Genomic DNA, 27,504 nt, shown 5'->3' with positions numbered 1-27,504 from the left:
ATTATAGTTTGCTCTTGGTTTGTCATTTTTATTATCAGAGTGTCTAGAGTTTATCCGTTGGGAAGCTCAGGCTGTGAAATTTGAGGATGAAAGCACATTGCAAGGACTGCCAATTCATAGGGGAGTGAGAAGATGTTTTAGCTGATCTGGTGCAACTTATGCATATTTTCTTAGAGGAATGTTTCTCAACCATGGCCACTTTAAGACGTGTGGACTTCAACCCAGAAGTACCTCTCAGAGAGCTAGGGAATTCTGGGAGTTGAAGTCTACACATCTTAAAATACCAAGGTTGAGAAACACTGGCTTAGAGGCAAGATCCATTCTATACAGTAGTTTTTTACAGCTATCATCAGATTTATTTTTGTTACAGGTTTTAAAATAAGACATAATATACATATTAAAAGCAACATAATGCACAAGGAGAAGCGTATCACTGAGATAAAATAAAATCATAATCTATAAAAAGAAGGTTTATGTTAAAATGATCAAGGTTTGTTTTAGAAATGATGCAGACACTTGACATTAAAGAGCAACAGATTTCAGGCACTGCCATGGTGCAGCAGCATTTTGTTATGCTACTAATTCAGCCAAGGCTGCAGACCTTTGCACACTTGGGAATCAGTCCCACTGAACTGAGTAAACATGTGTAACGTATTGGAGTTCCTGAGCTTTTCTGAGCCATTTCATGTTGTTCAGCTCTGTGCTTCATGTGTCAATCCAGGAGCCATTAACACATGCATGAGAGAAACTTCCATCTTTATCAGTAACACAGTTTTAGAGAAAGCATACTGTGTATTATGGTATTAATATTAAAAGTCACAAGAAAACAGCATTTTCCAGAAATCAGATGCTTTTTTGTAGAGTATAAAAATCAGCTTTGCTGGTTGACAAAATCAACACCTGCCTCCATTCATGGCGGTGAATTGGATAAAATCTCCCTTTTCTAAGACCATAAAAGCTGCCAATTCTCTTTACATGTTCTGTAATAAACCTCTCTTCTTCTTTGTATTTGTGACTCGTATTCAATTCTCTGTTTTAAGTGATGCACACATACACATGCGCACACACTGTAGCTTTTTCCTTTGCTTTCTAACCTTTCAAGAAATAGCCACTTTTCAACTTTTATCTTTTAGTTTCAGATCCAAAGATCCTGCTACCCTAACAGAAGGTACTTCCACCCACATGGTATCACACATGCTGCTGAATTTCGGCAGTTAGGAGGCAGTGGGTATGAACTGAGAAGACATGAGGTTGATGGGCTGCCCTGAATTTTTTATTTTTAAGAACTGCCGCCTCCTTCATAGAATTACGAGAGTACTAAGCTTATGCCCTGAAATCCTTCTCTGTTTTCCCCCAACTCTTTCCCATCCAACACAGCGAACAAAATTTAGTCAGTGGTTGGTAGAACTGGATCTTTGGAATACTGTACTGTATGGTTGTCTGTTCTTGCAAAGTTCCACCTGCATAGCCATTTGAGCCTGTTTTAAAACTCACTTAGGTTGTCTGAGTGTGCAGTTCTCTTTTAACTCTTCATTTTTATTCCCCCCCAAAATTTGGTAAAATATTTTTCTTGCTTAACAGTGTTTTCCTTTATATGTAAACATGAATGGGAGGGGAAATTATTTGAAGAAAAGAACATGTTCAGTTTAATTTATTTAGTTCTTCCAAGTAAGAATATATTTAAATCAGATATGACTTCATAATTATTTTCAAATAATTTGGCTGTCATTACAAATATGATTGATAGATAGATAGATGGATAGATAGATGGATAGATAGATAGAATTATATCTGGATGGATCCCGCCCAGATGACATTTAGGAAGCTGTTAAGGACTTTAGGGCAGAAGGAAGCTTGTAGACCTGATGGATGTTTTTTGAGTGGGGAGGGGTGTATTGTTTGGGTTTTTGTGTGTGCAGGGGTTTTTTGGTGTATCTGTTTTGGTGTTTTTGGTATCACTTCTGATTTCTGTCTTTTGTAAAAAAAATTGTACTTTTTAATTCTAAGCAGCCCAGAGTTGTTGGGAGTCGGGTGGCCTATAAATTGTACAGATAAATAAAATTAAGTTGCATAGCATTAAGTTGCATATATGTAATAATAATAAACAAGGTTCTCATATTTTTAAGCAAGAAAGGATAGAGTTGGAGAGATGGAAATTAATATCCTCCTACTGAGAAAAATGTAAACGTATTCAGATAGGGCTTTGCAGGGGGACACTGAACCCTTGGTATGTTATTCCACCTGACTCATGAAGCTTATTTAGCTTGGTGGCCAAACATTGTACAGACCACTGTCATGTTAAATATGACACACTATCTTCTTTCCCATTCACAGAGAAGGATAGTGAACATGCAGGCTCAATTCTACCTACAGATTTAAGTTTGTGCAAACTGTGGTTGTAATGGTATGTGGGAATGACCTTGGGAGATAGGAAGAAGAGCCGCAGACTAGACAACCATCGTGCAGAAAGATATCTCAGCTCACAGAAACAAAGGGGTCGTGGTCAGCATTTCAGAAGGGACCCTCCCTAGTTCTCTGGAGAGTAAAAGTAAAGGAGGGGAGAAATACTTTCAGTCTTGCAAGATACTGTTAATATAACCTTACAATAAAGGTAGTGTTAATACTCAGTTTGTGCTTCTTGTCTGGAGTGCCTTGAAGGGCTAACAAGGCTTAGTGTAACAAAGAATCAAATACATCACATTGCACACCGTCTATTAAGAGAGGGGAAAATGGGGTGGACTCTGCACTTTCCCATCTTCTCCCATGTGCAGGGACAAGTCTAAACTTGGGATACTGCTCTACACATAGCAGCTCCCCATGTTATTTTAAACCCTGATCTGCAGATGTACAAATCACGCAGAGAGCCCATACAGAGCAGGCTTCCTGTTTCAGCCCTGCCCACTCTGGGGAAGAAGACAAGGCTAGGGGACAGAGGAAATCTTGACTATTCTCTCATGTGATACTAACTGCCCAAAGACAACGTGCCTGAATTGGTTTTGATATGATGATCAGCATTTGTCAAGCAACATTAGTGCTTACAGTGTTCCTGCTGTGCTTTAGCTGCATTAGACCATTCCTTAAGAGTTTCATCTCTTAGTCATCCTGAGTCTGCTGGACCAAAGGCTTCCTTAATCATGGTCCCTTTGAGATGGACAACGAAAATAATATTTTCTATGGACTGAGTTACAGATGGAGTTACAGCAATGGAAACTTGCTCTTTGCCCTGAAATTGTGAAATGAGTTCTACAATGAAATCAGATCCTAAAGCTTCATTATGAACTAGCAATATTTATGTATGTATGTAAGTACTGTGTGTATATACTGAATTTACATGGCTGCCTAACTCAGACTTTGTGACCCTGGTAGGTATACAGTAAAACAAAACGTATAGACAAGAAACAAACTCATTTAAAACCCAGCGATCATTAATAGGCAACCAAGGACTTAGTGACTGGAAACACCTTATGAGCTTTTAGTTGAAAAAAGAAAAAAAATGAACTGATGATTTATGGATTTGGTGATTAGAACGGGTAGATTATGGAAAGAAGGGAATGTTGATTTAACCTTAGAGAGAGGGGGTAAAATGTAAATATACTTATAACCACTGTGAAGATCAGAAGCTACTTCTTTATTACTCTTTTTTTTCTTTTTCCTTCTTTTCTATCTCTTTTTCTTTATTTCTTTTTCACTTTTCTATTACTTTTCTCTATTTCTCTTATCTTTAACTTAAAATTTGTACTGTTTTTATTCTGTGGAAAAACTTCTTTAATAATAATTTTTTATATATATATATATATATATATATATATATATGAGGGAGAGAGAAAGAGAGAGATTGAAAGCTTTTGTTTCTATTTTAGGTGAACCACATTCTGTTATATTATCCCAGTCTAGTGAAACTAAAGCTTTTCTTAACTATGGTTAGTGGAAATGAGCTACCTTTAAACCTTAGAAATTGTTTGGATGATACACCAAGGCATGAACTCGATTTATTACTGAATATACCCATTTGTACTATTGGGGTGGGTGGGCTTCAAGTCAGTCAAAGGCCCACATTTGCACATTGTGTGTCTGCCTGGACAAGTCCCTGCAGTTTTCTTAGCAAGATTTTCAGAAGTGGTTTGCCATTGCCTCTTTCCTAGGGCTGAGAGAGGGGGACTGGCCCAAGGTCACCCAGCTGGCTTTGTGCCTAAGGTGGGACTAGGACTCAATCTCCCTGTTCCTATGCCTGTGCCTTAACCACTACATCAAACTGGCACTCTTTTTGTGCTATTAGCACCTCCAAGCCCTGCTGTTTGGAGAGGTGTGTGTGTGTGTGTATTTTGTCAAGCTTAAGATGTGAGGTGCTGCCAGGTACTAACCAAATAACCCTGCCACTGTTAATTTTAGTTTTATGATGGGTTATGTTGAAATGTATTCTGTAGATGAAACAGCAAGATTAAAACAATTTTGTACACCTGTTTTCTAATTACACCATTTAGGAGAGGAGCACTTTTATTTTAAACCCTTCTTTTTTTCTGAAAACTCTCTCAGTGGGGAATAAGTAGCTTTTCTTTCTTTCCTTTTTCCTTTCTTATTTTTTCTCTTTTCTTCCTTTCTTCTTTGTCCGGAACTGCTCCCACCATTAGTTCGAGTGAGGCAGCCACTCAAAGCAGACATTAAATGGAGAAAGACCAGTGAAGTGATAGGGTGTAGAGCTGGGTATTTATCATTTAGCGTATCCGTCCCCAGCTTTGCCTCCCACCCTAAGGGAAACTAGAAAATCCTGTTCCGTAGACCATGCAACATTCATCTGCCAAACCCATTGGCTTTTGCACCAGAGATGGGGGATGCCATCTTGTCTGTTCTCTCAGGCAGCCATGCAAGTTTTTCTCCTTTTTAATATATATAGAATTTTTATGAAAAGAAGATTTTACACAAGGTTAAAAAACTACAGAAACAAAATGAAAAGGAGATATGAAAGAATAAAAGAAAAAGTGAAAGATAATAAAAGAGAAAGAAAGAGAAAAGGAAAGATATCTAAGAAAGTGACTTTTGATCTTCCTTGCAGATAGTAATTACCATCTCCACCCTCCCAAATTATATATCATGGTACCCTTCTTCCCATAAACAAAACTTCTTAATCAATAAATCGGGAAATCACCAATTCATTTATCCATTTTCAGGAACAAGCCCATAAAGGGTTTCCAGTCTTTTACAAAAGTAGTTGTTGTTCCCTCCTTAATCAAACAAGTCAGTTTAGCCATTTCTGCAAGCTCTGCCATCTTCACGATCCGTTCCTCCATTATGGGTATTTCTATGTTCTTCCATAGTAGCCTCCTTGCAGTTACCAATCATTCATGAGTGTTTTGCTATCTGACTGTCCATACATCCTAGAAAGAACGTATTTCTCTCAAGTCAACTCTGCAGGGAAAGCTTACTCAGATGGGGTTTACTGGCGGGCTTGGTATATAGTATATGACATATAGTATATGTCCCCAGTCTTTTTGGGCAAGTGGGCATGTTGGAGTTTTGAAAACTGTCATGGGTGCCTTGGCAAAATACAGGTTGTCCTTGTTTAGTGGCCACAAGTGGGACTGGCAACTTGGCCACTAAGTGGAAAATCACAGGTTTAGGAGCCACGAGCATACTAGGCAAACAGATGGGTCTAGTGCATTCCTTTCTATGTGTATTCCCCATTGTGTGCCTGCTTACTCTCTTGTAATTGCTCCTTCTCCAGTCTCTCCGTTCTGTGAGGGGGGGGGGAAGAAAAAAAAAACGGGTAGGCACAGGACAACATGTACTAACTGACTGTACAGGTCGTCCTTGTTTAACAACCACTCATTCAGTGACTGTTTGAACTTACGACGGTGCTAAACAAGTGGTAGTTACGACGGGTCCTCATACGTACAGCCATCGCAGCATCCCCATGGTCACATGATTGCCATTTGCAACCTTCCCTGCCGGCTTCCAACAAGCAAGGTCAATGGGGAAGCTGGCAGGAAGTTGCAAGTCGCAGTCACATGAGGTCCCCACTTAACAACCCGCGCACTCCTCACTTAACAACAGCAACTGGGACTGCCGGAACTGCCATCACTAAGTGGCAGAGTCGTGTGGTTTTTTACCTTACGACCACATCGCTTAATGACAGAGATTCCAGTCCCAATTAGCGTTGTTAAGCGAGGCCTACCTGTAATGGCTAACATGTGACTGAGAGAGAGACTCTGCAAAGGTTGTAAATGTGTGCCTTGATCACCAAGTTATTTTTTCAGCAGTGTTGCAACTTTGAACGGTCGCTGCACAAGGCAGTCAGTAAGCAAGGGATACCTGTAGCTGTCGGGAGTCTTTCCTGTTCACAAAATGGCTGCCATGGATTCTTACTGGCCATTCCACCTAGCCTGGCCCTCCCACAGCATGCTCTCTCCTTCCCCATTTTGTTCCTTTTCTGGGCAGCTGGGCCACTTTCATATGCTATAGCCACTCATCATCTTTCTTCTCTAAGAAATCATTCGCACCTGTTTACGAACCCAAGGCATATCTGGAAAGATAGATGATGTTGGAGACAAACGCTCTGATTAACAGCACGCCAACTTCCTATTGTTTAAATCAAACAAATTCTGTTCCATCTAGAAAGCCAGGTGGAAGAGGAATTAGGAACCCAAGGAGGTTTACATTTATTTTGTTGAACATCACACGATAGGAGCATGTGCAGTTTTTGCTTCATCATCTGTCTGCTATCTGTGAGATTCTGGATCTATAAGATTCAAAAGTGACCTGAGACTGACATGTTTTAATTTCCTTTCTAGTAACAAGTCTCTCTCCTTCTCTGTGCATTAAATGAAGTCTTGTTTTAATCCAATTTGTGCAGTGTGAACAACTGCCCGGAAGCCTCATTTTTGCCAATGAGCTTTGGAATTTCAGTTTTGAGTATCTGGTCCTTGAAAAAAAATACTTGTTGTAATGTTTTTAACTATGGTTTGATTTACTGTATAATTTAGAAAAATTATTCCCTCCTTGCCTTAAACTACTTTGGTCTAGAAAAGTAGGATATACTGTAAAAGTATTTTAAAATAAACAAATAAAAGCACTACTCATCTAGTGCCTATGCAATCTCTAACCACCCTTATGTCTCGTTCTGAACATCATCTGAACCAAAGCAATCATAGGGGCGGTTGGTGCCGTGATGTGGCCCCAAGGAATTTTATTGAGATAGTTTGTCCATCCGGGATTTTATAATTTATATTTATATGATGCACTTGTTTTTATGCTTTTCATCTCTTGTTATTTTAATTGAATTGTAAGCCACCCAGAGTCGCTTGGCGAGATGGGCAGTGAAGAAATGTGAGAAATAAATAAATACATAAATAAAAAGCACCACGGCTAGTAGGTATTCTTGCCCCTGTTATCCTAATCATGATGCTAAGTGCAATTATATAGGATACAGCAGCTTCAAAATATTGCTGAGAATATAGCAGATGTTTGACCAAAGAACTAGGGCTGAACTGGAGGAACGGTACTTGTTCAGATTGACATTTCTGAAACTAAAAAATATGCACAAGGCTTTTTGCCATTGAATTTTTCTTCTTGCCAAATCATGATTAAACCAGAAAATTCAAATTGGGAAGGTCTTCTGAACAAGGCAGGATCTTGTTGAATATTGGGATAAGAGACTGAATTTGGTACCCAAAGTTTCCTAGTTCAGAGAGAACTACAATTAATTTTAAGATTCCTGGTTCAGTGGAAGCTTACAAGAAGGTAGAGTTGAAGGGGCTGAATACAGTAAATGGGCAAAATATGTCTTCTTGTTCTAACTTGAGAAAATAGTATTTAAACTGAGCCAGTGTAATGCACAGTAGGAGGAAGGAGGAAGCTCTTCCAGGCAGAAAGATTTAATAGAATCCAGTCTGTTGTTATTAAGTGAACAGAGCTGAGCATTGATAACTCAGTAATGCATTAAAATTGATAAAGGAAATAGGACAAAAGGACAGTAGGCTTCAAAGAGCAAGAGGAGAGGGGAACAGTGACTATAGGAATACACTGCAAAAGATGAGATGTATTAAGTCTCCCGCAGCAAGAAGGCAAAGAGTGGCAAGTTATGCAAGTAGGTTACAATCCTATATATAATTATTTGGGAATGAGCTCCACTGCAAATAATGAGAATTACTTCCAAATAGATTTGTATAGCCTTACATTGCAAATTAACTCAGATACGCATTTTTCTTTTTTAAGACAGCAGCCTATCCCATGACATGTGAAAGCTGAACAAGGATAAATATGATGTGAGATGTGATAAATATATGATGCCAGTTTTTTTAAAGAGATGCATACAAAGCACATATTATGTAATACAAATGAATTGTTTGTTTCCACATATAACACCTGCATTTTTCTGTTTCATGTTGGGAGTCATTATTATTTGTAACTTCCTTTTACACCTGGGTTCCATCATGCAGTAGTGAAATTGGTATGTTGTGTGAACAGCTATTTCTTATCTTATACATGTGTTCCTCTACGCAAAAGAACTATGTAGAAATATTGAAATGTTAGAAATAGCTTGTGCAAGTAGGCTGAAAGGAAGTAAAAATAAAGTACATCAGTAGTACCAGGTGACCATTAGCTTGTAATGCATTGCTCATTCCTCATGAATCCTAGAATTACTAAAACAATCCATAAATGAAACAGAATTGCAGACTACCACAATACAGGTAGTCCTCGCTTAATGACCATCTGTTTAGTGATGGTTTGGACTTACGATGGTGTCGAAAAACCCGACTTGTGACCAGTCCTCACACTTACGACCTTCCCCTGTGGTCACAATTTGGGCACTTGGCAACCAGTTCGCATTTATGACCATTGCAGTGCCCTGCAGTCATGTGATTGCCATTTTTGACCTTCCCAGCTGGCTTCCAGCAAGCAAAATCAATGGGGAACCATGTGATTCACTTAACAACCATGTGGTTCACTTAATGACCACAGTGATTTGCTTAACGACCGCTGCAAAAAAAGTCGTAAAATCAGGTCAGATTCGCTTAATGACCACTTTGCTTCCAGTCAAAGTAGAATTTCCAGTGAAATTCCAGTCCCAATTGTGGTCAAGTGAGGACTACCTGTAGTTAGAAGCCATCTCCTTCTGACAATTTCACATAGCACTCTGATCATGGAAAGTGTTTTGGCCCTGCTTAGATAGTTCCTCCATCAGGGATGGCCCAAGTTATTTTTCTGCCAGAGAATAAGAACATCTATTCTTTCCCAGTCCTGTCCAAAGCTATGGATAGCAGGTCAGTTTAGGAAGGGACAGGATAGGAAACCTGATACTCTTTCAACCAACAGAAGTGATTCTCCAAAAGGGCTCGGAGAAAAACAAATGGACTCCACCACCCCTCATTCAGTCTCCCCCCCCCAATTATTATATACAGAAAGACATAGAAGGGAGCCACAAAAGCATACACTCATTCTACCTCACAGATGAGTAGGCAACTTTTAGCAGCTGGAGCTACATTTTAAAAAACAACCACAATGGGTATGGTGATCTTGTGTTCATATTATTGGAAGGGAGGGGGCTGGGACTGATTTTCTTTTGTTTTGCTGTGGGTGTGTGTGTGTATTTATGCCAATTTTAATAAGAAGTAATAAATTTAAAGTTAATAAAGTTTACTAACTTCAAATAAAAGTATATTCCCGATTTCTATTTTTTTTTCATGCCAAGGGGGGGAAAAAGCAGGAGATCAAAATTTGGGAGTACAGTTTCTAGAACCTTCAGCGACTATAGATAGGGTCCCTGGTACCCATTCTGGTCTCATGGTAGAGCTGCCTCCGTTCTGCATTCAAAAATGACCAGAATGGCGTTAGACATGGATACAGAAAAAGATTCTGCTAGGTGTGACAAAATCCAGTCATGGTTTTTTTAAGCCTTGCTGGTTTCAGTAGGAGAGTTAAGGATGAGCCGTTGCCTCCTACTTGCCTTCTACTCAGGAGGAGGATAAAATTGGCTAAATTGACTGGAGAGCAATAGTGATCTTCCACAATTGCTTTCCAGCAAGTGGTATTTAAGGCTTGCTGTATGATTCAGGATTCAAGCAGCCATCAGGATTAGTAGCCACTGATCTTGCAGGAACCTGCCCAGTCCTCTTTTGGAATCATCCACATTGAATATCTTCATCACAACTCCTAGCAGCAAATTACGCAGTTGAACTATGTGCTGGGTGAAGAAGTATCTCTTGTTCTTCTGTCAGCCACGAACCACTTTGAATTTGGTTTCCATAGATGGCCTTGAGTTGTGAGAGAGGGGGAAGAAGTCTCTGCATCCATGTGAGGCATGATTTTATGGAACTCACGGTTCCTGGTTTCTAGCCTTGTGCCTTAACCACTAGATCAAACTGGCTCTCATTTCTGATATAATAGTATTATAATATTATTATAATACTATTATAATATCAGGAATTCTTTTTCTAATAATTCCAAGCATGACATCTTTCATTTTTATAGCAGCTATACCACGGGTTAACATTTTTATCAAGTTGTTTCAAGATCCTTATCCTACTTAGTCACTTTGCTCTATTATTGTTCTACTATTCATATAATTATTCCTGTCATCCATTATTTTACACCGTGACACTTCACTGTATGCCTCTCCTGATTCATCTAAGTTTGCGTGAGCCTGCTGCCAGTACACTGTCAATTAAAAAATACCTTTTAATCTCCTTTCCTTCCTACTGTGTACAATAATGCTGCTTTGTTTTGTTTTGTTTAATTTCTTGACTGTTTCCAGAGTGGAGTCCTTGGTGCTCTCTGAGCCTTGTTGTTTTCTTGCAGATGTTTCATTGCCAGACTAGGCAACATCTTTTTCACGCTGAAGATGTTGCCTAGTCTGGCATTGAAACCTCTGCAAGAAGACAACAAGGCTCAGAGAGCACCAAGGACTCCAGAGTTCAACCCTGAGCTGCAAATATTCTCTTCGATTGTTTCCAGAGTCCACAAAACCATCATATCTCATTTCCTAAGAACTGATTCAATTTAGAGGTCATCTGTATAAATTATGGTACCACCCTCACCCCCCCACCCCAGCTAGCTCTGTTTGTCTTACTAACTAACCTCCTCTTAGGCTTAGTGTGATTCTATTGGGGGGGGGGGCGGTTGTTACAGCAAACAATTAAAGCAAACTGTTAATATCCCACTCTTCAATTTGAAGTTTCCAGAAGGGATTATTCATTTTAAGACAAGTGTAGACAATAAGATTAAAATCGACAGAGCTACCTAGCTGGCTAAAAACACAGTAAAAGATGAAAACTGCTCTGCAAATATTCACCTAGCCCTGAAATGCTAATAGATTCCCTGAATAGGGCATTCTAAACCTGGGTACCTCTACTAAAAAGGCCTCTTTATCTTTGTTCACCACTCATATTATTAAAGCTCAGAGGCAAGGATAGAGAAGGGTTTCTGAGAAAGGCTTCCTCTTTTAGTTGCCTTGAACTCAGCAGAAGCTACTCAGGCACTCAACACCGCACAGTTAATTAAGCATCTGTATTACACACTAGATTGAAGCCATTTTTATCGTTTGGTTGCCCTCTGTCAAAATGAATGCACAGTCTCCTCTTATAGCTTGGCAGTTTAAACTCAGCACCCCAACTTTTTCCATGGATCAACTTTGCTTTGTGATGTGGCAGTTGGTTGTTGATATATATTCAACATTCCTGCTTTGAGAAAAGTATCTTCCTCTTGTTAATGTGTCCTCTTCCCTCCTTCCTTTAGATTAAGGGAACAGGAATGGATGATACTTCCCTTCCCCACAATCTTCATATGAGATACCCATGATTTCAGATTTCTCCTTCTCTCCTTCCAGCAATAAAGTCTCCTCCAATCCAGGAACCTGGGAGGCAATTGGAGCATCTGTCCCTGTATCTCCTTCCTTGGTCATCCTACCTCCAGCTCCCCCTATCCACCCAGGTCTCCTTCTCCCCACAGAATCACTGGCAACCATAGAGTTCCTCTGTGCAGCCAGTCAGGAAGTTTGAGTTTGTGAGAGTACTGCAAATGAACCAGCAAAGGACAAAGCATGCACCCATCAATCTTGCCTTTCGGGAACATTGAGTCTTTGCATAGCTCTCCTAAAGAATCATAAATTCAAGCCATCCCATCCTTCACCAAGATTCCAGAATGGGCTCCACTTCACACTCTTCCTCCCTGCCTACTAAGATAGAAGCTGAAGTGTATAAGGAGCAGGGAGGGCGATCTCCTCCCTCAATCCAAAATGGAATGGTAGAAAGTGGGAAGTTTCTTCAATGTGTCACAAAACTGTAAATGAAAGGCCACTGGATTGACTTGTGCTACCACAGGAAATGGACAAATAAACTTGATATCCAGCTTCTGGTCTTCAGAAACCAGATCAATAGACCTAGGAGTCTCAAGATGCTAAGTCCATGATAGCACAAGTAGTTTAGCTCAGTTAGTAAAAACAGGAAGGGCTACTGGCCAAGAGGTGCAACTACGTCTAGCACAAGCTTCTGGAAGATAAAACTGGCATATGTAGCCAAAACAGCCCAGGGGAATTGAATGAACCTTGATAAATAAATTCTATTGGTTCTCAGTTATATATTTATAAAGATTATAGAAATTAGAGAGAAACAAGTGCACATTTTTAAGAATAGGTTAGCAAAAGTACAATTTGGATTAAATTATTGGCCTCCCTGTTGGGCATTTTGGACACATTATGTGAAGACCTAGCTCTCTGGAGAGTTCTATAATGCTGGGAAAGGTGGAAGGAAGAAGAAGAGGATGACCAGCAGCAAAGGAATGGACTCAATTACAGCAGTAATGGGTGCACCGTTGGAAGACCTGAAAGGCCAGGTTGGGGACAGATCCTCCTGGAGAAAACCTATCTATGTGGTTGCTAAGAGTTGACCCTGACTTGATGGCATGTCATCATCTGCTGTTGGACATGGCTCCTTTGATAGTCCAAGATAGTGTTAGATTTATCTGAAAAGTATCATGGGAGAAAAAGGCTCCCAGAATATACAGTATGATAGTATGACAGGAAGGCCTGGTGTGCTATGGTCCATGGGGTCACGAAGAGTCAGGCACGACTTAACGACCGAACAACAACAACATACAGTATGATATTAACTGAACTTTATAAAACTAAAGCTGACAATAGATAGGAGATAAAAGATGTCAATATGTAAGTAATGTGAGCATGGCACTTAATGATTATGTGAGTTGATTTCAAGATAAGGTTTTTGTTGTATAAATCTTAAAGTGGTGGACCAAGAAGGTATTTATGCCAGCACATTTTGGTGTTCTGGACCTTCTGAAAGAAAGAATCCAGCGTATTTAACTCCTGAACCAAATGTGCTCATGTAGTTAGGTGAGCTAAAATCTGTAGCTTATTTGCTGCGGCACTCATCTCATTATAGCGATGTGTGTTTAGTAGTTATCCTGCCCCTTGTAGATACAATTCCTGGAAAGTACTGTATGCAAATCTATTTAACAGATCGATGCTCAGAGACAGTGCAGAAAGTAGCAGAATTCTGCGCTAGGGCCTGGTCGGTTTGTCAAGTAGCTACAGTATATTGACATGAATTCTGTGGTTATTGTTTATTGGGGGTTAAAGTTAATAGCATTTTATATTTACATACTGTTTTATTTTGAGGGCTAATCAAGGATTGTAAATAAAATATACTGTACCTGTTTTATCTATTAACTATGCCACATGCTATAGACCCCACTCAGTTGCTGAAAACATAGAATGCTGCTGGATTCAGTATGACTAGATGGAGAAGTAATTAGTTGCAGCAGTTTTTCCCTTCATAGCTTCATGCCCACTGATTATTACCAACAGGGAGTAGAGCTTGTAAGGTTGCATTGCATGTTAAAGTGACTTTTCTCTGGGCCATATTTGTTTCATATTGACTGCATTTTTACACACCTGTTTTATCAATATAGAGCCATAGCAAATTGCTAAATATCAAGGGATATGACTCATCCATTTAGACTTGTACTATCTATTCTGATCTCTTTTAGCACATTTCTGGAATCTTGGGTTCCCTTTTACTTAATTTGATCTTTTTAATGGAAAATATCAGGGATTTTTTTCATCCAGGCTGATCCCTCCTGGATGAAAACTTGCTTCAGCTTCCTTCCTGAGAGAGAATTATCTATCAATTAGTTTATTAATAAAAAAAAATTGATCTATTTCATTGTAGAGTATTTGATTTCAGAAAATCCCAGAGTGGACAGCAGGAGAGTTCCGTGCAAGTTGCCAGATCAACTCTAATACCTTTTTCTGACTTGACAGTTCCTCAAAATTATAGTATCTTTGTTGCTGCTGTTGCTGTCCTTGCTAATGTTATCTTCAAAAGTATGGGAGGGAATGGGAACTGATATAGGAAGGGAAGAGTCTACTAAAGAGAAAAAAGGCAGAGAGAGAGAAGGGGGGAGCAGTTATTATTTTACAAAGCATAAAACAAATTATGGTCCCATGGAAGGTAATCTCCTGCCATTGTTTTATAGAACGTAATTTTATTAAATGACTTTCAAAAAAGAAAAGAAAAACATAGTGTTTCTGAACCATTCCATCTATTTACTGTTTAGTATTTTATTTCTTTTGTAAGTCACTTAGAATATAATGCAAAAGGTACTGCTGAATTAGTGGTGAGAACTGCTTGCTAATTTTATAGACAGATATATTCACTTACAGGTAGTTCTCAATAACTGGGACTAGAATTTTTGTCGCTGAGCAATGTGGACACACACATAAAGTGTGAAGTCACATGACCACATCCCTTAGTAATGGCAATCCTGGCATTCCCGGTTGCCATCGTTAACTGAATCCCACTCAGTCATTAGGCAAGGACCCACCCCGATCCAAGCCACTCCCGGCTTGGTCCCTCCCACCCTGAGCCTTGGTAAGGTAAGGGACTGCCTCCTCTTCAGCTTGCCCCACCTGCCTGTCTTCCCTCATCTCTGCCCTTTCGGCCACCCTGCACTCCACTGCCTTTGCTGGCCCTGCTGCTTTATCCAAATCTCACGTGGCCTTGTCCAGATTGCATGTGGCCTTCTCGTGATTTGGACAATGGCGCACCCAGCCTCAGGAAGAAGGCCTGGCACAGCCAGCAGCTGGTTCGCAACGGGCCAGGCCGGGCATGCCTCATCAGCAGCAGGAGGAAGAAGATGGCGAAGGTCAGCTGGGGGCGGCAGGGCACAGGGCAGCAGGGCCAGTGGAGCACAGGGTGGCAGAGTGCAGGGCAGCCAGAAGGGCAGAGATGGGGGGAGATAGGCAGGTGGGGGGAGTTGAAGCTCCCCTGCAGTCGTAAGTGTGGGCGGGCTGCCAAGCAGTTGAATTATGATCACGGGGGTGCTGTAACAGCAGTAACTTTGGGGACCAGGTGTTAACTACCATTCATTCAGCACCGTCATAACTTTGAATTGTTGCTGAATGAATGGTCATTAACCGAGGACTACTTGTACTTTGTACGAGGAAAGTTCTTTAAAACATTTACATACTTTATAGCATGATGGAACCTGAAGAGGAAAGCTGGGTCTACAGGTCGTTCCTTGGGGCATTCCCACAGAAATATTGAAATCTTTTTTAGAGAATTGTATTTCTTTATGTGTTTTTGAAATGTTTTTAAAATCTAGCATGTAGCCACTCACTTGAGATATGGAGCATATATCAAGTGCCCCAGGGTTGGAGTAGTGTCCTTGGAATTTGCTATCGGCAATACAATTCCCTAAGCTGCTAGAGTTGAGAATTAAGGAAAGAATAGGGCTACCAGATCTAGGCTGCAGAAATCCAGATGACCAGGAGATGGCAGCAAAGAGATATAGAAAATATTAATTCTTTGCTGCCATCTGGTGGTCTGCAACTCAGTCTGATAGCCTTAGGTAGCCCATTTTCTACTTGATAAGAGACACTGCTGGCAAGATTTCCTATGATCAAGGAAATCAAATGATTCAAGAGAACCAATCTTCTCAACTCAGTCTATAGTATGTCTTACTTCAAGTATTTTATCTTAATCTTCAGCCAGGATGCTCCATGATGTTTTACAGGGTTAATAACAAGATAATCAAAACTTACAAGTTTATAATCTAAAAGACATGAAGCAAACAAAAGTGGGATAGGGGATGAGGAGGAAAACCAGCAGTTCTCAAAGCTAAAAATCCTTGTAAAGCCAGTTCAGATGGAGAAATTGAGCCTATTAAAGATTTCTGCTAAGCCAAAGAAGAGGCCCTGCTTCCCTTGTTTCCCTCAGCTGGAGCCTTTTCCAGCTTGCTCCAGTACTATGCTTTTAACAATGATCTTCACCTGTTAGAAATAGCAGATAATGCTATTTATCATCTTGCTACAAAATACTTTACCTTATTTCTGAATATAAAGCCTGGATTGCCAGTATAGTGCTCACTGACCCCAAATCCAGCTAATGCTAGTGGATCCCTCTAAATAATTTAGCATCAACTTTGGGGGAGGGAATAGAATCTTGAATTATTTGGCAAATTTGAATGCCATTCAGTAGGTGGATTTAAAAGTTTTTATTATGGCATATAGATTTTGGAAGTTATCCAGCAAATCTTAGAAAATATAAAAACAAGGAATGTAAATACAAAATCCATAGCTGGGTAGTATTTATTATGGCGAAATCAAATGCCACAAGAAGAAGTGCAATCTTTTAAGTCCTTCATACCTCTTCATTAAGCACAGTGTAGATTGGAAAAGAAAAAAATGTGATCACAAGATCTGAAGTTTAGACTCGGACTGAAGGTTGAGGTTTTAATGAGAGGAGTGGTATGCTTTTAGCACTGTATTTTTAATATGAATAATGCAACAATACTCAATGCTTTTACAGCAAGACTAGGCTGTTCCTTTTTCTAATATCCTTATTTGGTATGTATAAAGCAATGGCTGTAACATTTAGACAAGTCTGAGTGCCAGATGATGAGACTCTCCAGATTGAAAAGCCCTTTTTTTCAGAATTTTTTATATTTTTATTTATATTTTTAAAAAGTTATGAACCATTCATACTACTATATTTTATAGTAATATATATTGTATTTTAGTTTTACAATCTGATTGTTATATTAATTTTTGATTATGTATTTTATTGTTTTGTATTGTGCCTAGTTACAGGCACATGAAAAATAAAACTACTACGATTACCACTCTTAAAAACTGAACCACACGTGGCAACGAGGCTTTAAAATAGCCTTCCTTGACAACAGTGAAGGACATCTTGTGTGCATACAGGAAAAATCAGAGCAGCCAGGGCCACAACTGGGCGGGGCAACTGGGGCATGTGCCCGGGCGCCATGCTGGTGGGGTGCCAAAATGAGCGCTGGGGGGGCGCCAAAATGGGCGCGGAATCCATGTTTGCCCCGGGTGACACAGACCCTAGTTGCAGCCCTGAGGTCAGCTGCTGATTGGCCACAATAATTTTCCATTGGCAATAGAGGATGGGCAGAGTCTGGGGAAAGATGGCGAGGCCTGAGAGCTAGACGGGTGCCTGATTAGGCTTATAAGCTTGAATACATTAAAGGTTATGACTAGGTTTTGGGGTGAATGCGTATATCAATCTACCTCTCTGTGTGTCTTAAAAGAAACACCATATCGGTTTTGAGAGCAACTAACGTTGTGTGAAACACCAGGCTTCTTGCTCATTCTTATATACATCTGAGTGGCCTCCTGTCTGCTACCTGAGACAGAATTAGTTCCAGTTGGCAAATATTTCCATATAAAAGCATAGACTGATGGATAGGCCTGCTGATAAAGATGGAGCCTCATCACCTGATGGCTTAAAATCTTTCCCAGACTACAGATCCATCCGACAGGGGAATATAGCAGATCTGTCTGGGCTCTGCCTCAAAGAGTAAATAAGAGACTTAGCAGCGGGCAGAGCCAAAGATCCCTTAATGTTTGTTCAAGGGCTTTCACCAGCGTAGCTAAGAGACTGAAGTGCAAATCAGGAAATCAGATCTGGTCTGCTGTGAACCCAGTCAGCCTCAGTCCCCCCATTTGTAATAAAACTTACTCCTATCTTACAAGAGTGTGGTAAGGATTACATTTAGATAATGTATATGAGTTAGTTAAGCGTATTGTACAATTTTTTGTCATTATTATGCATAAATGGAGCTGAAGGCAGAATGTTTCTTCTAAGATAATCTCTACAAATAATTCAAGTACTTTTATTCAGGGTAAGTTTTTTTTTAATTGTTTGATGCTTTCCCATTGATTATACAACTTTTCGTTATTAAGTGAATTTATTAATTTAAAAACTTAACCCTAACCCCAACCGGTGATCTGCCTGGGGACACTGATCAGAGACTCCATCCAGGACTTGATGCTAAGGACTCCAGCTTTTCCTGGAGAGGTGAACAGATGCAAATAGACCTTATCTTCCTTTGTCATACTGCGCTCTGGTTTTATATTTTCTATTATCATTGGCAGCCTAACTGCATTAAAGTGTCAGTCATACTGCTCAATTTTCAGATTCCTCCCAGCTTCACTAATGGCCAATTCACTTAATGAGTCAGAAGCTTTCTCCTAATTAGTAGTGTCTATGTGCAGTGGCAGCTCGCAGTGCTTGCTTCTGTTCAGTAATTCATGACCAACTGCTTTTTTTCCTACACGGAGAGAAAATTAAACATGTGCCAGTACTATGGGTGGGCAGGGTATCGGTATGTACTGTTAACTCTGAACTGCTGCTTTCCTATTAATTTTAGCATACACGCATGTGGTCTTTCCATACACTGGAAGTCCACTGCAGATGATTGAGTTAGATGGTAAAATTTATGAATGCTGAGGAAACCTCTGAGATGTTCTCCTACAGTAATTTCATTGTGATCAGTGAGATCTGGGCAAGGGCGGCGTTGTGTGTTTTTGTAGCTCTGAGTTGTAGAGAAGCTTTCATTAGAAGATATCTCAGAAACATCCCAGAGACCACCAACAGACTGTTACAACCACACGGCATCACCGTAGCACATAAACCAGCTAAAACCCTTCAAAACGTATTAAGCAACCCAAAAGACCCAATAGCCCAAGAAGAAAAAACAGGAGTTATTTACAATATACAGTGCAAAGACTGTAACAGCCACTATGCAGGACAGACAGGCAGAAGACTAGCCAAGCGCATCCACGAACACCAACTAGCAGTCAGAAGACACAATGAGAACTCCTTTATCTCACAACACATGGACAGACTCAACCACAGTTTCAACTGGGAAACGGTGAGCATCCTAAACCAAGCCAAATCCAAAAATACCAGAGAATTCCTGGAAGCCTGGCACTCAGACAAAGCAGCCATCAACAGACACATAGAGGTAAACAACATTTACATGCCATTCAGAAGAGACAATAGAAAAGCCAAAAGACCAGTATACTCCCTTGCCAGCAATCAACACCCAGATAGGCAAAAATCAACGCTAGGATTAACACCAGATGAACCATCAAACAGCACAATACACCCTAATCAAGGAACTATTAACTCAGGCAATCAACCAAGCAGCAAACAACAGCCCAATCAAAGAACTCCCAAGGACAGAACAACACCCCTACCAACACAAGCAGGGCAAGCCACGGTATATAAACTGAGAGCAAGGCCCACTCCCTCTTTGCACTGAAGATGTTGCCTCGTCTGGCAATGAAACGTCTGCAAGAAAACAACAAGTCTCAGAGAGCACCAAGGACTCCATAAAAGATACCTATCTACAGTATATATATATAAAAAAATTCCCTTCTCACCCCTATGGGTTGTATGTATCTTCCTCAACCTTGGGTCCTCTACCAGAGGCCTGGGAATTTGAGGGTTCTGCGCAGTATCTTGGCTGTTCCTAGCACTGCACTCTTCTGGACAGAGAGCTCTGATGTTGCTCCTGGGGTCTCTTGGAGCCGCTCTCCCAGCTTAGGGGTCACAGCCCTGAGTGCCCCTACCACCACTGGGACCACTTTGGCCTTCACTTTCCACATCCTCTCTAGTTCCTCCTTCAGGGCCTGGTACTTCTCCAGCTTCTCATACTCCTTCTTCCTGATGTTGCTGTCACTTGGCACTGCTACATCTATGACCACCGCTGTCTTCTGGTCCTTGTCTGTTATCACGATGTCCGATTGATTGGCCAGTACCTGTCTGTCTGGATCTGGAAGTCCCACAGCAGCCCTGTCATCCTCCACAACCTTCTGTGGAATCTCCCGTCTGGACTTGGGAGGGTCTAGTCTATACATTGTGCAGATGTTCCTGTACACAATGTACTTGGTTGTGCCGTTCAGTGTATGTTGTTCCTGCCTGCATCTTACACCCTGCCACTCTGTGTTGGTCTGTCTCTGAGGCCTCTCTGCACAGTCTGCACCTTGGGTCCTGTCTAGTGTGATAGACCCTTGCTTCTATGGGTCTGGTGCTTAGTGCCAGAGAAAGAGAGAGAGAGAGAGAGAGAAAGATGAAAAGCCTCATGGTTTAGTGACTGGCTCCAAGCCATAGTCAAGGGAATCCTGTTTTAGCAGCAAGTGACAGACATTTAAAAGTCATATGGTATCATGGTTTCTACAGAGGGTTCATGTTCTGGCCTTGACTATTCCCTGCTGAATTCTGCATTTGCTAATGTTAAACATCTGCTGCCGCTGGATAATAAAGAGACAACTCATAACTTGCCCCTGGCTTACTATAAATGTGCTTTGCAGGAACCCATTTTTATAAATTCAGAATATAGTGTTTATACACTTCTAAAAACTGTCAAGTCAGTTACAATGCTGTAACTAATTTGCTGAATTAAGCCATATATCTTCCCTGGATATGGATTGTGAGAATGGAAAATGTTACTGCGATGATGCACATATCTGAGTGAAATGTTCTTGCTGAAGTAGGAAACTATTAACATATCTGAAAATCTGAATTAATATCTTTTGCAAATATATCCTACTTGATGCTGCAAACTAAAATTATATGTGCAAGACAGGCCACGAAATTAAGTTACTTCCACAAAGTGAATACATATGGCTCTAGAGCATTTTCTTTTTTGTACTTTCCAACCCAATGGAGTATTATAAAGACATTCTGTGAAGGAGCTTAAGATTCTGTTCATCCATCTGTTCATCAACAGGATAATTCTCTGAAGAAAGAATACAACAGGACCAAATTTTGTATGGTGGGATAAGCCGTGAGTTGCAAGAGGGGGAAAAAAAACAAAAAACATTTCCCCAATACATCTCTGTGAGAAAGGCAGGCAGGCTGTCCACCCCTTCCCTCCTCCCTCCTGCTCATTTGATGCAGGCTGCACTATGCTTCCTAATGCACACAAGCACACAAGGATGCAACCTGAGGGAGACCCCAATCACACTGTTGGGTTCCTCTGATCAAAGGGTTCACAGAAGCCCTTATCGGAGCATCTTCCATCACTTCCTTATCAATGGCTTAGACTCTCTGTCCCCGGATGGGAGTGGGTGTGAGGTTGGAGTGTGAATTGCATTATTATGGCTACAGATTTATGATGGGGCACATCAAGGCCAGTGGTTAGAGATACACCAGGAACACCACCTGGATGGGAAGGGGGGTGACATACTTTCGTGGGAAAGGGAGGCAGACAAGGGAATGTAGTTTTAAATGTATGTTTTAGCGGGAATTCTCCATTTGCAGCTTTACCTCTGTCCTAGTCATTTCGCTTCATTAAACAGTTAAAGGAATCCACGATCCTGACTGTTATTGTGTGAATGCTTGAATGGTCTAGTGCTGACATTAAGCTGCGAATCCATTGTGTTCAAAGACTCTTCCTGAGAGAGTAACTCAGTTGAGAGTTAATGAAATAATGCCTAAACATGCAAGAACTAAGGTGAAACAGCCGTCACCCTCAACCTCCACTGAGAGGACGGTGCTATATGCCAAGGAGAAAGAAGAGAAGGTAGAGTTGGAAGAGAGCTCTGGGAGCGGGGAAAGTGAGTGCAAACCGGAAACCCAGCTCAACACCACCGAGCTGGAAAGCATGCTCCTTACCCTAGACTTCGTGAGAGAGCCCAAGACTCCCGACGCGATACTGGAAGAACCAGAGATGGGACCTTCGCAGTCAGGTGCCAAGGAGGTGGAGGAGACAGCACATCCACCTTTGGAGGCACACATGAGGGTGTTGAGCCCGGGGTCTCGTGGGACTGTGACAGACACTGATGGGACCCCACAAGCTATTCGGGGACTGGAGGTGAGGATGTCTGCCATGGAGGTGATGATGCAGCATGTGTCAAAAACCCTCAACACTATGGCATATCCCCTGGTGGAAATTTCAAGCCAACTCTCCAGGGTGGCATCGCCCGACCTGCGGGGAAGACGCTGCACCATCACCCCACCCAGGGGGTTCGACTCCCCAATGAGGCGATGAAGGAGCAGAGGCCACGCGGAGAGTCAAGAGGAGTTGGAACGACCCAATGCCGGCAGGGTGCCATCTCTGGGGACCCCGAAGGAGATTCAAGTCAAGTTCAATGGAGACCCCCTACAGTTGGCTTTTTTCTTGACCAACGTGTCCATCTATATGAGAGAATTTGGGTCCTGCTTCCCCACAGAGTATAAGAAGGTGAGCCAGGTGGGCGCGAGGCTCCGGGGAGCCGCAGCAGACTGGTATGTGCAGCTGCATGATGCCATGGCCCCTGAACTACACAGTTTGAGGGAGTTCATGAAAGCCCTGAGAGAGAGGTTCAAGGACCCGCTGGACAAAATGAAGGCGAAATTGGCCATCCAGCAGCTTAGGCAAGGGGGAAAAAGCGTGGCAGAGTATGCCATGGAATTCAAAGCCCTGGCCGGGAAAGTTATGGACTGGTCGGAGACTACCAAGATTGACTATTTTAAAGGGGGTTTGCAGCCGGAGGTCCTCAGATGGGCGCTCTGCAGATGAGACCCCCCCACTCTAAAAGAATGGATTTGCCTGGCTGGAGAGGTCAAAAACACCCAGTACCAATTTCGCAGGCAACTAAGGGACTTAAGCGGCCCATCATTTTTACCCAAATGGATGGATCCATTGCCCACGGGGACCCCGTTGAGTTTCAAACTGAGACTGTAGCCATGGGGGGGGGGGGCACAAGGAAACCTTGCAATTCATTGTAGCCCCCATAGCCAACTACTCAATCATATTGGGGCTCCTGTGGCTAAAAAGCAGAAAACTGCACATAGACTGGGGAATGGGCACTTTAACATTTAAAGACGGTGTCAGCAACCCACCGGTCCCACCACCCAAAAACAGGGAAGTGGTGAGAATACTCCTGAATCAGATGCCCAGGGAAATGCCAGAGGCAACTGTAGCCATACCAACTGAATATTCAGACTTTCTTGATGTCTTTGATGAGAAAGAATCTGACCAGTTACCACCTCACAGAAAAATGGACTGTGCCATAGAAATTGACCCAGCAGCTAAGTTACCCAAGCCAAAAATCTACGTGATGTCTCAGACTAAGAAAAAGGTCCTCAGGGAATTCATAGATAAAAACCTGGCTAGGGGCTTCATTGAGCCTGCTAACTTGCCGTTGGCCACCCTGGTGCTTTTCCGGGCAAAGAAGGATGGCTCCCTGAGATTGTGTACAGACTACTGTGGAATAAATGCAATCTCAGTAACCAACCAATACCCCCTCCCTCTCATGAAAGACATGCTCTCACACCTATCAAAGGGAAGGTGTTCACTAAGCTTGATCTCAGGGAAGCCTACTACAGAATCCGAATCAGAGAGGGGGACAAATGGAAGGCGGCTTAGGCTCAAACCCAGTAAGATGGAGTGGCTTGGTGTGCAAAAGCCTTCTGAATCCAAAAAAACTCCATCTTTAATTCTAGACAGGGTTCCATTTCCCAGGGCAGAATCGGTTTGTAATCTGGGTCTCCTCCTGGACTCACAACTCCTGCTCAAAAGCAGGTAGCAGCTGCAGCTAGGATGGCCTGTGCACGGCTCCATCTTATGTATCAGTAATGAATGTTCCTGGATCATGCATTCTTGCTCTCCATCACTCATGCCTTGGTTATCTCTTAGTGAACCACTCTAATGCAATATGCCTGGGGTTGCCCTTGAAGACCACTGGGAAGCTTCGGCTGGTCTAGAACACAGCGGCTCAGGCAGTTGTGTCTGCCAGACAATTTGTTCGTGCAACACCACTGTTTCAAGAGCTGCACTGGTTACCAGCATGCTCCTATTCAAGATGCTGGTTATCACTTTTAAAGCCCTCCATCACTCAGGGCTACTTATTCCCAGGGTTTTACCCATCGATAAAGATCTTGAAGAGAAGGTTCCCTCTGGGTCCCTTCCTGTTGGAGTGCAAGGAGCATGGAGTAGGGCCTTTTAATGAGTATAGAGGATGGTCTTGAAGGACGAAGGGAGATATGTTGCCAAGGCAACAATCAGATAAATGAGGCTTGAGCCCAGACCAAGAAAGTGATTTTATGACAACAGCTCAGACAGTCCCCCCCCCCCCCCCAAAATAGCAATTCACATGAAGATAAAAAAGGGAAGAGGGGAAGCACATTTAGACTTGCAAGATTCTGTTTTTATAGCTGTTCTAATAAAAGTAGCTTTAGGTCTACAGTGTCTGTTTCTTAGTCTGGTCTACCTTATAGGGTTAACAGGCCTTCTCAGTTTCTGCCCCCTGCCCTTTGGAACAGCATTTCCCCAAAAAAGTCAAATTTCCCCCTACTTTTCAAAAAGCTATTAAGACCTGGATTTTCAGACATGCCTTGGGGTCCTGTATAATTGTACGATAATCAGTCATCACTGAGTCATCACTGAGATGAACAATGATTTTATACTGCATAGCTTTTGGGTTGTTGTAAGAGCAAAGTATAAAAACGGGGATTTGTGTTTTGTAATTATTCTTTATAAATAGCAGTTCTGTGATAGACTCCACAATTTGGCTAGAAAAAAACTCCCTTGAGGATTTCTTCAAAAAAAGCCGTCTTTGTGTTTGAACAATAGGAGCTGTGTAAGGAATTCAAGAAGACCTTTTTCTTCCTGAAGTGATTATGAGTTTTATAGTAAATACTGCTAAATACAGTATCTTTAAACAACCCCTAATACGTTCCTTTGCAGATACTCTTTCATCAAATTGTATATTATAAGAGTAATAATTTACTGGCATGCATAATCAAATATAAATAGTCAAACTGGGCCTAAGAAAATGTTTTCGGGGCTGCGTGCTGACTATGTGCTGTGTTCTTCTAGACAACATCATAGTGGTCACGTCACGTAAATGGAGTCCATGCATGGCTGCATGGAATTCCACTGCAAATACTGGTAGAAAAGAAGGCATTATGGCACACGAATTGTTGTCCAAATGTCACTATAAAGTCAAATTACACTGAGCTAAGGAATTATAAGAAATTTAGAGACAACCAGTGATAGTTGCTGCATCAGTCTTACAGCATTCCTAGCATGAGAAGATGGACATCATCAGAGCACTCCATTCAGCAGAGATGATCTGTTTTCTTCTTTCTGCAATGACATTTACTCTATAGAGATTTGCATTGGGTAATGCATTGAAAAACGTTGGTGAAAATATAAAGAAGAATGAAAACATAGCCCTACATATCCAATTAAACACAGCAATTAGTCTAGAGGATTAGGGTGCCATCGATTTCCATACAGGACAAAGAATGTTATGTGTCTGCACAACCCAATAACATCTAAATCTCTAAGCTATAAAATCTTTGAATTCATCCCTCATAATATGCATACTATTTAGTATGGATATTATTCAAATCATTTATGAATACGTCTGTGCCGTAGGTAATGTGAACAGCCCAATTATACTGTGGAAGACCCAGCAGTCCAACTATACTATGGAAGAACACCATGGAGGTTAAGTATCTGGGACCTCCATGAAGAAAAAAACCAGAAATTAGTGTAATGAATGTGTGAGGTACCAGTATAATGATGACTACACTAAGGTTAATATGAGTTGTGGGGGACTGAGGGGACAGTGCTGACTTTCACGGGGCAAAACTAGCATATCACAGGAATTCCTATAGTCTGGATTTAACACATATATTAGCTTATCCAGGCAGAGTGGGAGTGCTTGTGTGTGCAAAGCCAGAGCCTTGTTGGACCATGCTCCAGGCTTCATTTTCTGCTTTGCTTGAACAAGCCAACAGCTTGCACAGACAAAACTGGAACCCCTGTCAGCTGGCTTGTCAAGACAGAGAGGAGTGAGTTCAGACAGCAATCCAGCAATTCCTTCATCACATTTTCAATTTTTCAATTCTGTAGATTCCTGTTCTCTATTGCTTCACTTTTTCCATTCAATTTAGGGTTGCTTTTTTTTTGAGCTTGCTCCATTGAATGTCATGGCAACATTTTGCCATGAAGTACATGAAGTACACACCATGCTTATTAATTTATGCTTATGGTACACTATACCTTCAAACACATATTGCATGCTTGTAATTGAACACTGTCCAATTTGAATCTGCTTTAAACTGTTCTCCATCCATAGTTACAGTAAGATATTTAGCATGATTATTTTCAGGCCCTCATTATTTGTGGAGTTGAGTCAGTGAATTACATGGCATACATTTACTGTTCAGGATCAGATTAAGAAAGGAAGCCAGTTTTGTAAGCTTTCTTAAGGTGGCTTTGTACAATACTGATTGGCTGGCATGTAGAATGCAACCAACCTATCCTGTTATGCCTAGAACTGTTTCTGAAAAGAGTGGGGGGGGGGAAGAAAACAGATGATCTAATGATCTATGTATTTCAGTTATTGTGGAATGGTTTGTGAAAAAAGGGAGGCTGTGATTTATGGAGAAAAGAATGACAAATCCTGTTTAAATGTCTGCACAAATCCTATTTGAAATTAGTCTCCAAGTCATAGTTAAGGTTTATAGTGTAACTTTCAATAATCTATACCCAATTTTCAACATCTATATCTCATATGTGCATTATGGGATTAGGGATGAGCAAACTTTTTGTGTCCAAGGCCACACTCAAAAGGTTGGGTGGGATCATAACACACATGTGAGTAGGGCTGCTTTTTTCCCAGGTGTTTCAGGAGTTTCTTTTTTCTTTTTAACTATGATGTGATATTTTTAAAGCTTGCAATATGGTTTGTTTGTGTTTTCCACCTCAAAATAGCAGGAAACTGGACTATCAGTTGTTGTCCTCAGAGGGACTCAAAGGGCTTCCAAAAGGCACTTCAGGGCCACCACACTTTAGATGAAATTTACCATGAGTTATTCATAATCTGTGTGATTGAATTTGATGCTTTTGATGTGTCCCAAATGTCAGTTAATATTTATTTATTTATTAAACTTCTAGTGTACTTTTTCATAATGAAAAAAATATCCTAAATATCTGAGGTGACCCCACATTTTCTTAATGCTTGGTTGTAATTCTGTACTGAAATCCATTGATACCTCTTCGCTAGTTTCAGTGGTTGATAAATCCTGCAATTCAACAATATTTCAGCCCTTCACACTATTTCATCCAATCTTCTGACATTTTTAAGATTGTCATTTAGATAGAAGTTTGATTCAACAGCATTTATCTTCTTTGCGGGGGGGGAAGGGGCATCTTAATGAAATGTGTTACTGACTTGCTTGG

At 41.2% G+C, this 27,504-nt stretch overlaps 1 protein-coding gene across 1 annotated transcript in view; it reads left to right on the top strand.

Moving 5' to 3' along the window:
• Window positions 1-27,504, top strand: part of FAM131B (family with sequence similarity 131 member B) — a 49,910-nt gene that overhangs the window by 7,117 nt on the left and 15,289 nt on the right. The gene's annotated exons all lie outside the window — the stretch shown is intronic.

Source organism: Candoia aspera, chromosome 2 (genome assembly GCF_035149785.1).
Source record: "Candoia aspera isolate rCanAsp1 chromosome 2, rCanAsp1.hap2, whole genome shotgun sequence".
Lineage (NCBI taxonomy): Eukaryota > Metazoa > Chordata > Lepidosauria > Squamata > Boidae > Candoia > Candoia aspera.
This window is presented reverse-complemented; position numbering and strand designations above follow the sequence as displayed.